Raw genomic sequence first — 12,319 nt, forward strand, 5'->3', positions numbered from 1 at the left:
AACCTCAATAGCACTTATTCTTAACAATCTCTGCATCTGCAGAGGATTAAAAACAACAATGTTATGGATGAGGCCAGACCCCCTCAAGACATTTTATGAAGTAGCCCAGACCATAACTTTGCTTGTTTCAGGCAAAGTGGATATCCCAGGAGTGATGCAGCTGGTCAAGCCACTTGGCTTCAAGTAAATCGATTGATTTACACACCACTGAAGGAAACAAGCAAAAGAAAGGATAATTTAGAATGACAATGATTTGAAAACCTGTCCGACACAATATCCACTGCAACTTTACGAAGGAGCTATCCCAATTTCCTGCAACATCCCCATAAACACACACCTTTGCCAAAAAAAAGGCAAGTTCAAACACCGGTTTTACAGGAGATGTGTGTTTATGTGTGTGAAAATCAGCATGGAACCTCTTTTCACTGCAACTGTTTCTCTAGGTCCCCGGCTAAAAACTAAACCAAAACTAGAAAAATCCCTGAACAAGGTGAACTTGCCACTCCCCTTTCACTGTACAACTGTTTTTAAATACAAACCTAAAAGCCTTTTCCCTGATTGTTGCCTTGGGCAGTATTGGGGTTAGCCATTAGCAAAGAACCATAAGGTTATGCTGCAGCTGTACAAAACTCTGGTGCGGTCGCATTTGGAGTATTGTGTACAGTTCTGGTCACCGCATTATAAGAAGGATGTGGAAGCTTTGGAAAGGGTGCAGAGGATGTTGCCTGTATGGAGGGAAGGTCTTATGAGGAAAGGCTGAGGGACTTGAGGCTGTTTTTGTTAGAGAGAAGGTGGTTGAGAGGTGACTTAATAGAAACATATAAGATAATCGGAGGGTTAGATAGGGTGGACAGGGAGAGCCTTTTTCCAAGTATGGTGACAGCGAGCATGAGGGGGTAAGCTTTAAATTGAGGGGTGATAGATATAGGACAGATGTCAGAGGTAGTTTCTTTACTCAGAGTAGTAAGAGTATGGAACGCTTTGCCTGCAATGGTAGTAGATTCACCAACTTTAAGTACATTTAAGTCGTCATTGGACAAGCATATGGACGTACATGGAATAGTGTAGGTTAGATGGGCTTCAGATTGGTATGACAGGTCGGCACGACATCAAGGGCCGAAGGGCCTGTACTGCGCTGTTAATATCGATGTTCTATAAACCAAAACCCAGACAAATCAGAACCTCTGCCTTTTATAACCCCTCTTGGAAAAAAAAACAAGAACAACATAACCTTTGTTAAGGGAGCAGCATTATTACAATTACCTCTAGTTCTCTGCAGTTCCGAGTATCTTGCTAAATAATTATAGTCATTGAACTATCCAGTGAAGCTGCCACATTGTCATAGGTGTAGCAATTAAAGATAATTTTACAGGGCTCATCCAGCCTTAATCCTTAGTGTTAAATTGGATAAGAGAGTGAAGGTGCCAAATAGACCCCAAGTCCTCCAGCAAGATAGGGAAAAATCTCCTAATGTTTCACCTATTTCAGATGTGGGGATGGAATGTTTCACCTATTTCAGATGTGGGGATGGAATGAACTCTTGTGATTTTTTTCCTTGTACCATAGAATTGTCTCTAACAATGGGCTGACCTCCAAGGCTTAAAATTTTCATGTGTTCTTGTTTGCAAAGATTGTTGATGAAGATAGAACATAGCACAGTCCAGGCCCTTTGGCTCATGACGTTGTGCCAAGCATTTATCTTAATCTGAGATCAATCTAATCTACACACCCCTCAATTTATTGCTGTCCATGTGCTTGTCCAGCAGATGCTTAAATATCGCTAATGTCTCTGACTTCTATTACCGCTGGCAGTGCATTCTATGCACCCACCGCTCTCTGCGTAAAGACGTTACCTCTGGCACCTCCCTTATACCTTCTTCCATTCACCTTAAAATTATGACCCCTCATGACTGCCATTTCTGCCCTGGGGGAAAAGTCTCTGGTTATCTACTTTATCTATCCCTCTCGTTACTTTGTACACCTCTATCAAGTCACCTCTCTTCCTCCTCCGCTCCAGTGTGAAAAGCCAAAGCTTGTTAAACCTCTCGTGATAAGACAAGCCCACCAATCCAGGCAGCATCCTGATAAATCTCCTCTGTACCCTCTAAAGCATTTGCATTCTTCCTATAATGAGGTGACCAGAACTGGAAACAATATTCTAAGTGTGGTTTAATCAGCGCTTTATAGAGCTGCAGTAAAACCTTGCAGCTCTTAAACTCAATCCCCCATTAATGAAAGTCAAAACACCACCTTAATAACCCTATCAACTTTGAGGGATCTATGTATGTGAATTCTAAAATCCCGCTGTTCCTCCACACTGGCAAGAATCCTGCCTTTAACCCTGTATTCAGCATTCAAATTTGAACATTCCAAAATGAATCACTTTGCATTTATCCAGGTTGAACTCCATCTGCCACTTTTCAGCCCAGCTCTGCATCCTGTCAATGTCATGTTGTAGCCTGCAATAACCCTCAACACTACCTACAACACAACATTGACCTTTGTGTCATCGGCAAACCTACTAACCTACCCTTCCACATCTTCATCCAAGTCATTTATAAAAACTAAAAAGAGCAGAGGCCCAAGAACAGATCCCTGTGTGACACCTGTGGTCACTGACCTCCAGGCAGAATACTTTTACATCCACTACTACTCGCTGTCTTCTTTCAGCCAGCCAATTCTGTATCCAGACAGCCAAATTTCCCTGTATCCCATAACTTCTAACTTTCTGAATGAATACTGTGGGGAACCTTATCAAATGCTTTATGAAACCTATATACACCACATCCATTGGTCGACCTTTGTCAACTTGTCTCGTCAACTTCCTCAAAGAAGTCAGTAAGGCTTTTGAGGCTTGACGTGCCTCTCACAAAGCCATGCTGTCTTATCTTTAATCGAACAAACTATGTTTTTTCAAATTGTCATAAATCCTATCTCTCAGATTCCTTTCCAGTACCTTGCTTATCACAGATCTAAGACTGACTGACTGGCTGTAATTCCTGTGGATTTATCTATTCCCTTTCTTGAACAGAGGAACAACATTCGCTTCCCTCCAATCATCTACTAATACTCCCATGGAGAGTGAGGATGCAAAGATCATTGCCAGAGGCACAGCAATCTCATTCCTTACTTCATGTCGGAATCTTTGATATATCTGATCTGGCCCTGGGGACTTGTGTATCTTGATGCTTCCAAGAACTTCCAGAACATACACTACTTTAATATTAATTTGTTCAAGCTTATTAACCTGGGCCATATTGTTTTCACTCTCAACAAGGTCCCTCCTTTCTAGTGAATACTGAAGCAAATAAACCATTTAAGGCCTCCCCCACCTTCAGACTCCAGGGACAAGTTCCCTTCACTCTCCTTGATCGGCCCTACCCTCTGTTTGATCATTCTCTTATTCCTCACATACGTGTGGAAAGTCTTTGGGTTTTTCCTAATCCTTCCCACCAAGGCTTTTTCATGCCCCCCAGCCCTCCTATGTCTATTTTTAAGTTCTTTCCTAGCTACCCTGGAATCCTGTAAAGCTCTGACAGATCCTAGCCTCCTCAACCTTAAGTGAGCTACCTTCTTTCTTTTGATCAGAAGTTCCTTTCTCTTGTCATCCAAGGCTCTTTCACCTTACCATTCTTTGCCTGTCTGTGGGACAAAGTTATCCAACACTCACAACAAGTGCTGTTTAAACAGCCTCCACATTTCTGTTGTGCTTTTCCCGTGGAACAATTGTTTCCAGTTTATACTCCACAGTGCCTGTCTAATAGCAGTAAAGTTTCCACTCCCCTAATTAAATACCTACCCATACTGTCTACTCCTGTCCCTCTCCACGGCTACGGTAAAGGTGAGGCAGTTATAGTCACTGTCAACGAAATGCAATCCCACCGAGAGATCCGATGCTTGGCTTGTTGCCTAGCACCAAATCCAACATGGCCTCCCCATAGTTGGCCTATCTACATACTGAGTGAAGAATCCCTCCTGGACACACTTGACAAAATCGGCTTCATCCTGACCATCGACACTAAGGAGGTTCCAGTCAATGTTGGGGAAGTTGAAGTCACCATGATAACAACTGTTGCACCTGCTTTTGTCCAAGATCTGCTGTCCAATCTGTTTTTCCATATCTCCATTGCTGTTAGGGGTGTCTGTAGAAACGCCCAATAAAGTGACTGCTCCTTTCATGTTTCAGACTTCCACTTATACTGACTCAGTAGACAAACCCTCCCCAACAACCACCTTTTCTGCGGCTGTTAAATTATTTGATGACACAATAAAAGTACAAGTTATGTTTTACAGCCCACATGGTACTCATTTCACCAATGGGTGCAAGCAACACATCCCTGTTTTGTCACTGTGCCACTCTGAATAGCGCTGCAATAACTTTGCTTACAATGATAAAGCTACAGTCATTATGAAATTTGTTATTTCTTAAAAAGAAAAATGTTAGAGCAAGCATAATGGCAAATAATTCCTATAAGATCTTTCAGTCTAACAACGTGACAGTTGAACAAATTAACAAATCCTATAAAAATCAGAAAGGGGTACCATTGTCACAAGGATCAATGCAATTTAGTTTTGCATTATGTTGGAATTGTTGAGTAGACCTATTTCTCACTTACGAAGTTGTTAAATTGGGATATGTTAACTAAGTAAAAGGAATAACATACTATGTTTGCATTCCAAGAAAATATTAAATTTGTTGTGGCTTTTTAAGTGCCCTCTCTCTCGCTTCCACCTCCACCTCCACCCCCTCTCCCTCCCCCCACCCCACAACCATGGAACTTTCAGCAATGTGTGTACAAATACCTTTCCATGTCCTGGTTATTTGAACAAAGAGCAGCCTTTAAAGTAGGAATATCACTCTATAACTGAATACGTAGTAATAGCTTTCTCTGGTAACAGCCTCAATTTTTTCTTCCTCCCGTATGGTAAGTTCAGATAAAAATTATGTACCATTCTGATTAGCGCAACATTAACAGAACATTATTTCTAGGCTGATGCATGGGTATTCATACACAAATCTGAACTACATAAATGTGTAGTCAAGTGATCTTTAGAAATTAATTTTTGAATTTGTTTTGTGCTTTTGGCTCAAGGGAAAAATGGTACTTCTGAAAGTGGAGTGACACTTTTTGTATGTTTATTTGTGGATCAGATTATGAATGCACACTATGAATAGCTTTTAACATTTTCCAATTTTTGTTATGCTGTAATTGAAAGTAATTGTCCCTTTTCAGTCATACTTTGTAGCAGAGAAAGTCAGCTTTAGGTAGGATTTGCAGATTTTGAAGATATTTTATGAATGTTAAAAATGCTGCAGTGAGGACTGCTTGGCATACATTTTGGACAATGAAGGGTGTTTAATCAAAATATTTTATATGGTTTGCAAGTGAATTAGAGTGCTTGGACCTCAGGCAGCCTTTTCTTTCTACTTTGTCAGCAGTTTTTTATAAACAGACCTTTTGCGGCTGTGCTGTACAAGTAAAGGCTCCTATGAAGAACGTGTCCTTCATTGAACATTCCATGATAAGAAACACCACACATAATTTGATATTATGCTGGTCATCTATCTCTGCATATTTTTGAGAAATGTCTTTTAAATGTTGTAAATGTACCTGCATCCACCTCGTTCTTTTAGCAGTTCATTCCACACACGAACCATGCTGTGTGTTATATAGCTGGAGGCCATTGGTGAGGCATCTTCTGGAATATTGTGTCCCGTACTGGTTGTCTAGTTATAGAAAGGATTTTACATTTGGTCCTGATAAACGCAGTCATCCGTTCTCATCCGATCTCTCGTTATAAGCAAATTGCGCGTTAGCTATGCCGTTTAGACTAATGGAGCCAGAATCTCATTATGGCCATTATAGGAGGAAAGTTCATGTTTTACAAACAATGGTCTAAATTCTTCAATCACGTTAAAGCCTGTTTATGCTGAAGAAATGTGCATTATAACAGAACTGACTGTATTAAGCTGAAGAGGGTTCTGAAGAGATTAATCAGTATTGTGCCAATATGGAAGGTTTGAGCTCTAAAGAAAGGCTGGAGTGTAGGAGGTTGAGAGATGACCTTATCGAAGTTTATAGAAAATAAAGGGTATAGATAGAGTTGATGGTTGTTGTCATTTTCCTAGGATGAGTGATTTAAAGACTAGGGGGCATATTTTAAAGGTGAAGGAGAGCCCCAAATGTTTGATTCCTTTGTCAGTCATTATAAAAATTGGCATCAAAGCACTGCTTTTCATAGGAATTTTTGCAATTGTTTTCATAAAGATTGACTTCATTTTCTGCAAGTTGATGGGCAGAGACCTTGTGGGTATATAATGCTGGGATAGATTGTTGATCAGTGGGATTACAGGGAAAACACAGGAAGGTGGACGTGAGTAATGTCAAATCAGTCATGATCATATTAAATGATTGAGGTGGCTCAAGGGGCTGAATAGCCTACCTATTCCTAGATATGCTTGTATATATGATCAATAATTAATAAAGAATATTAGTTTTAAAAAGATATAGTTCAGTATGGGGTTCAATACAATGATTCTGAGCTCAAGAGCCCCATTAATTGCTAACCGCGTTAGCTGGGAATTGCTTCTGCAGTCTTTCCAACTCACTTTGGAAGACTGTTACTTAGAATTATTTTTGCCATTTTTATATTTGTGTTCCATTACAAATTTGAATTTATCACCAAAAGTCAAAAATAAGATTTGACCATTTGCAGCTACACACATGCTGATGCTCTGCCACTGAACGAAAAGCTAATAAGGGCCATTTGTGCATGTGATGTGGCACAGTTCTTGATGCCTTTTCTCATTGGTGGCAGGAGTTACACTTTTCATTCGAATGTTGTTCCTGCAAACCTTTGAAATTGGGGATCCTTTAGAAATGAATTTTTATAGTATTTGTAGTGGTGCTGCAGCAGTTCCCTTCCCTGGCAAAAGCAATTCCATGAACAAGGACAAAAGGCAAGTGCTAGAAAGGCTACCAGGCCACTCTGACCTGGTGTCCCAAAATAGTTTGGGTAAAATCAAATGGATCATTCTTGTGAAAACTGACCTGTGATAGGATTAAGAGGTGGTCAAAAGGGATGGTGACGAATTGGATGTTGAGTAATTGTATTCTCATTGGCTATGTTTCAGCTAGAGAACAGAAAACTCCCCTCATGATTTAATGAGATGGGCACACTCTGTGCCCACTGCCTATACATTTAAAAAATAGAAATGGGAGAAAGTCATTCAGCCCTTTTGAGTCTGTTCCACCATTCAATAATATCATGGGTGATCTATGGCCTGCATTTTGTCCACATCCTTTCCTTTTGCTTAACAAAAAATTATCTTTCTCAGATTTAAAACTAAGCATTAACTGCCATTTACACAAGATTGTTCAAAACCATACCGCTTTTTGTGTGTAGAAGTGCTTCTTAAAATCTCTCCTGAAAGGTCTGACCCTAATATTTAGACTATGCCTCCTAGATCTAGAATCTCCAACCAGTGAAAATAGCTTATCTTCATCTATCTTGTCATTTAATGTTAATATCTTGAAGACTTTGATCAGATCGCCACTTAACCTTTTCAATTCTGGAACAGAAAAGCTTAATTTATACATTAATATAAAACCAAGAACTGCAGATGCTGGAAATCTGAAGAAGGGGTCACTGAACTTGAAACATTAACTCTACTGCCAGATCGGCTGAGTTTCTCCAGCAATTTCTAATTTGTGCAATTGCTCCTCAAAACTTAACCCCTGAAGTCCAAATATTATTTTTATAAATCAGCATTGTACTCTCTCCAGGGCCAAACTATCCGTTCTAAGGTGTGGTGCCCAGATATGTTGTTAGTGCTCCAACTGGGCTTTAATCAGAATTTGAGTAGCTGCAGTATAACTTTGTACTCCAGTCATCTAGCTATAAAGGCTTGCATTGCGTTAGCTTTTTTGATTATTTTCTGCAACTGTTCATGACATTTCAGAGAGCTGTACACTTGAAGTCCCAAGGCTCCTTATACATCCGCGGTGTTTATTTTCATATCATCCAGAAAGTACGTCGATCCATCCTTTATCAGTCTGAAATGGACATGCTAGCCTACATGGAACACCACCTGCCATAGTTATCCCCTTGTAATTTTATCACGTCAATTGCAATGTCTACCTAACTATGTAGTCAGCAAATTTGGATGCATGGCTTTCTAATGGTGATTATTAAATTATACAAATAATTGAGATCTGAGCATCGATTTTTGTGGGACACCACTAGTCATATTCTGCAATTTGAGTACCTAGCACTTTGTCACTTGCCACAACCAATTTCCAAGCCGTGTCAGTAATTTGTCCTCAATTCTGCAGGCTTCTACCTTAGTTGTTGGAACTTTATCAATTGTTTTCTAGCAGTCCAATTGGACAACATCCATGTCCAGGATATTCGTCTCCTCTTCAAAAAATTCAATCAGATTTGTCAGGCATAACCTACCTGTTGAGCATCCATGCTGGCTCTCCCTGATTTAACAGAAAATCTTTGAGGTGCTCAGTTATCTCGCCTTGATTATAGACACCAAATGTTTTCCCACCACAGATGTTATTCATCCACTGGTATCATTGTACAATCCCTAAGTGTCACAAGTCATTACACTTCTTTGTTTAATTAATTAATGTATCACTTCTAAATTGCTTCTTAAATTACATAAACTGTCTGAAAATTCCTTATGAATGGTTAACCACCTATATTAGGAAACTGTGGTCTCAAACCACTAAAATCTAACACCAAGAAACAAGGTTTTGAGATAAGTGCTGTGAATGTACCTACCAAGGGATGAGTTGAAAATTTTAGGGAGTATATTGGTCACAGCTAGGGATAAGAGGGTACTGATTGATATAGCCGATTCTTTGCTTTTCAGTTTTGTGGACTGACTGGAAGTTAGGTTTTGATTACCTGTGTACTGGCTAGTGTTGACTTTATTCTTGTTGACTATAAATCTACATTGTGAAATTACAAATACTAAATGGCAATGTATGCCTGTGCAAGACCTATTAGTTAATGTAAAAAGGTGTGCATGTCACATGAGCGATGTATTTTCTTTTTGTTTAAAGTATTTTTGAGAGTGGAAAATTGATTTGGGAATAAAGTACAGATAAAGTATGAAAACTCTTTAACCAGGAATAGTTCACAAGTTAATGAGTTCACAAGTCTTGAGTATGGTACATTGCATAAAATAAGCTTTCTCCTGCTCAGAATAGAATCATGCACAGCATGGAAATGGGTACTTTGATTCAACTCTACCATGCTGACCAGATATCCTAAATTAATTATGTCCCACTTGCCAGCATTTGGCCCATATCCCCTCTAAACCCTTCCTATTCATATACCCATCCAGATGCCTTTTTAAACTTTGTAATTGTACCAGATTCTTCTACTTCCTCTGGCAGTTCATTCCATACATGCACCACACTGTGCATGAAAACATTGTCCCTCAGGTCCCTTTTAAGTCTTTCCCCTCTCACCTTAAACCAATGCTGTCTAGTTTTGGACTCCGCTACTCTGGGAAAAAGACCTTGGCTCTTCACTCCATGATTTCATAAACCCCTCCGGTCAACCCGCAGCCTCCAATGCCCGAGGGAAAATAGCCCCAGTCTATTCAACCTCTCTTTAGAGCTCAAACCCTCCAACCCTGGCAACATCCTTATAAATCTTTTCTGGACCCTTTCAAATTTCACAACGTCCTTCCTGTGGCAGGAAGACCAGAAGTTAACAAGGACAGACATTTGTAACAGACCCCTAGTGAACATAATGTAAGATTGCTTATATAAATGTTCCTACTGACAGACCCATAATGAGATAGCTGTTACATTCTCCCAAAGAGTAAAGTTTACGTTGGAGGAAAGCATTAATTCTATTGTGGAATTAGGAGTAGGAGTGCATCCCTTGATTTTTGCATAAAAACACCAAATTGCTACACCCCCCCCACCGCCTTCACTCAAACTGTCCCACAGTCCTGATTGCCATCTCTTTCTCTCTTTCTCCTGAATGGTGATGCTTATAGGGCTGTATGGTCTTCTACTAGACCTATTTTCTGTGATTCTATCAACTCCTCCCAAGTAGCCACTGCTTGCCACTTTTTATTTCTCTTCTGGCTATCACTTCAACAATGTCATGGTGACCATTTCTTTCATGGTTGGAACCCTGTCATGGCCCCTGCCTCCTTTGATTGCATCCCCTGTTTAGCACTCATCTGCGAATTATACTTGATGATGCAGTAGTCTTGAAGTGAAAACTTCATTGCTGGCCAGCTTTTCGGCAGCGCTCAATAGGTGTTCATTGGTATTGGTCTCATTGGAATAAAATCTGAAGACACCATATCCGTAGCACATTTGGACCATGCTGTTCAGAGTGCAACCATTTTCTGTTTTAAATTGGCCAGTCCATTTACCTTGTGCTAGAAAATGGCTTCTGTAGTCTTTTTCAGCATTGCCTATATTCTGAAATGTGAATGATAATTGCCAAGATTAGCAATCAACCAACCCCTTCAAAAAGATTGATTAGATACCCATTATGAAGGAAGAGTCTGACCATAGCACATTTTAAGGTCGATTAAAAGTGAACCTGATGAAGCCTGTGGAGTTGGTATTCCAGTGAGAGCAGTTAAAATGATCTGATTGTTTAAAAGTAACAAGAAATTACTTTAGGTTTGTACAAATATAATACATGGCTAAAAGTAACATTTGAATATAATAGATGAAAATGTATTCATAACCCATGAATGTTTTCTGTTTGTAAATTTGCTTTTATATGATAAAATAATATCTATGATTTAAAACTGTGTATGCAGAGTTGTCATGTTATAATTTTACAGATGGTTCTTCTATAACCAATCCTACATTATAGAAAAACCGCGCTTAGTATTGGTGAAGTAATCTCGTTACAGTCAACACATTTTAAAAGTTCGCACTTAAGGAACAGTGACCCCAATTCATCAATTGAGTTATAGCAAATTTAGATCAACGAAATGTCCGTTATAGCAGAATGACCTGTATCTGATGTCTAGTTTATAAGTGGGTCATAAGAAATTGAAGCAGGAGTAGACTGTTTGGCAGTTTGACTAAACAGAGTAGATGCAGGGCAGATGTTCCCCATTGCAGGGAGCCCAGAGCCAGGGATCTCGGGCTAAGAATAAGAGATAAACCATTTAGGAATGAATTGAGAAATTTCTTCTCCCAGAGAGTGGTGAGCCTTTGGAATTTGCTACCATATAAAGTAGCCGAGGCCAAAACATTGTATGATTTTAAGAGGGAGTTAGATACAGTGCTTATGGGCTAAAGGAATCAAATGAGGGGGGAACCAGGAACATGTTATTGAATTGAATAATGTAGTTTTCTACTTCAACTATACTCACAAAACATATTGTTAAAAATATTATTTCTAAATTTTTTGAACCTGTTACTAGGCTGACAGAAAATGATGGGCGCAGTCATTTCCTGAAAGCTTTGAGAGATTTATTTGGATTATCTATTTTCAAGAAATTTACATAAGTTAGTTTTAAAATTCTATTTGTATGTGTTATATAATTTAAAATTTGTATTGCCTCTCTCCTGCTCCCCCTCTCTCCATGTCATTCCTTCTATTATGTGTCAACACATGGTTTGTTCATTGGATATTGGGAATTGCTTGTGAAACTAGCAGTTATTACCTAACCCTAATTGCCTTGGACAAATCAGTGAGCTTTGGGCTGGAGGGACACTCAAATGTGCTATTAGGATTGGAGATGCATGATTTTGAAATAAAGTTCCAAGTCAGGATGTTGTGTTGTTTTGTGGGCAACTCGCAATTTGTGATGTTCTCAAGTACCTGCAGTCTTATCCTTTGAGGTGGCTTCTGTCATGGGTTTGGATCCTGCTGTAGGAGGAGTCTTGGGTAAATTGTTCTTTGCATCTTGTAGATTATGTCAGCAGATAGTGGCAATGACTGTGTTATTGTGGAGGGAATGAAGTTTGGTGCCAACCATGTATGGTGTTAAACTGCTTGAGTTTTACAAGATTTGCATTGATTTTGACTTCTCCCATTACCCAATGGCTGTCACCTATTCATAAGATAGGAAAGTTACATGCCACAAAATTCTTCATAGCCACTGTGTTAGCACGGCTGGTCCAGTTCACAGAAACCCTATTGTGTGGAAGCAGGCCATTCAGCCCATTTAGTCCACACTGCTCCTCTGAATAGCATTCCATGCAGACACTCATCCCCTACCCAATTCTTGTAAGTCTGCATTTCATATGGCTAATCCACCTAGCCTATGCGTCCCTGGATACTATGGGCAACTTAGCATAGTCAATCCACC

At 39.6% G+C, this 12,319-nt stretch overlaps 1 protein-coding gene across 3 annotated transcripts in view; it reads left to right on the plus strand.

Moving 5' to 3' along the window:
• Nucleotides 1-12,319, plus strand: part of kdm6a (lysine (K)-specific demethylase 6A) — a 236,360-nt gene that overhangs the window by 92,113 nt on the left and 131,928 nt on the right. The window lies entirely within an intron of this gene.

This window comes from Chiloscyllium plagiosum, chromosome 12 (genome assembly GCF_004010195.1).
Source record: "Chiloscyllium plagiosum isolate BGI_BamShark_2017 chromosome 12, ASM401019v2, whole genome shotgun sequence".
NCBI lineage: Eukaryota > Metazoa > Chordata > Chondrichthyes > Orectolobiformes > Hemiscylliidae > Chiloscyllium > Chiloscyllium plagiosum.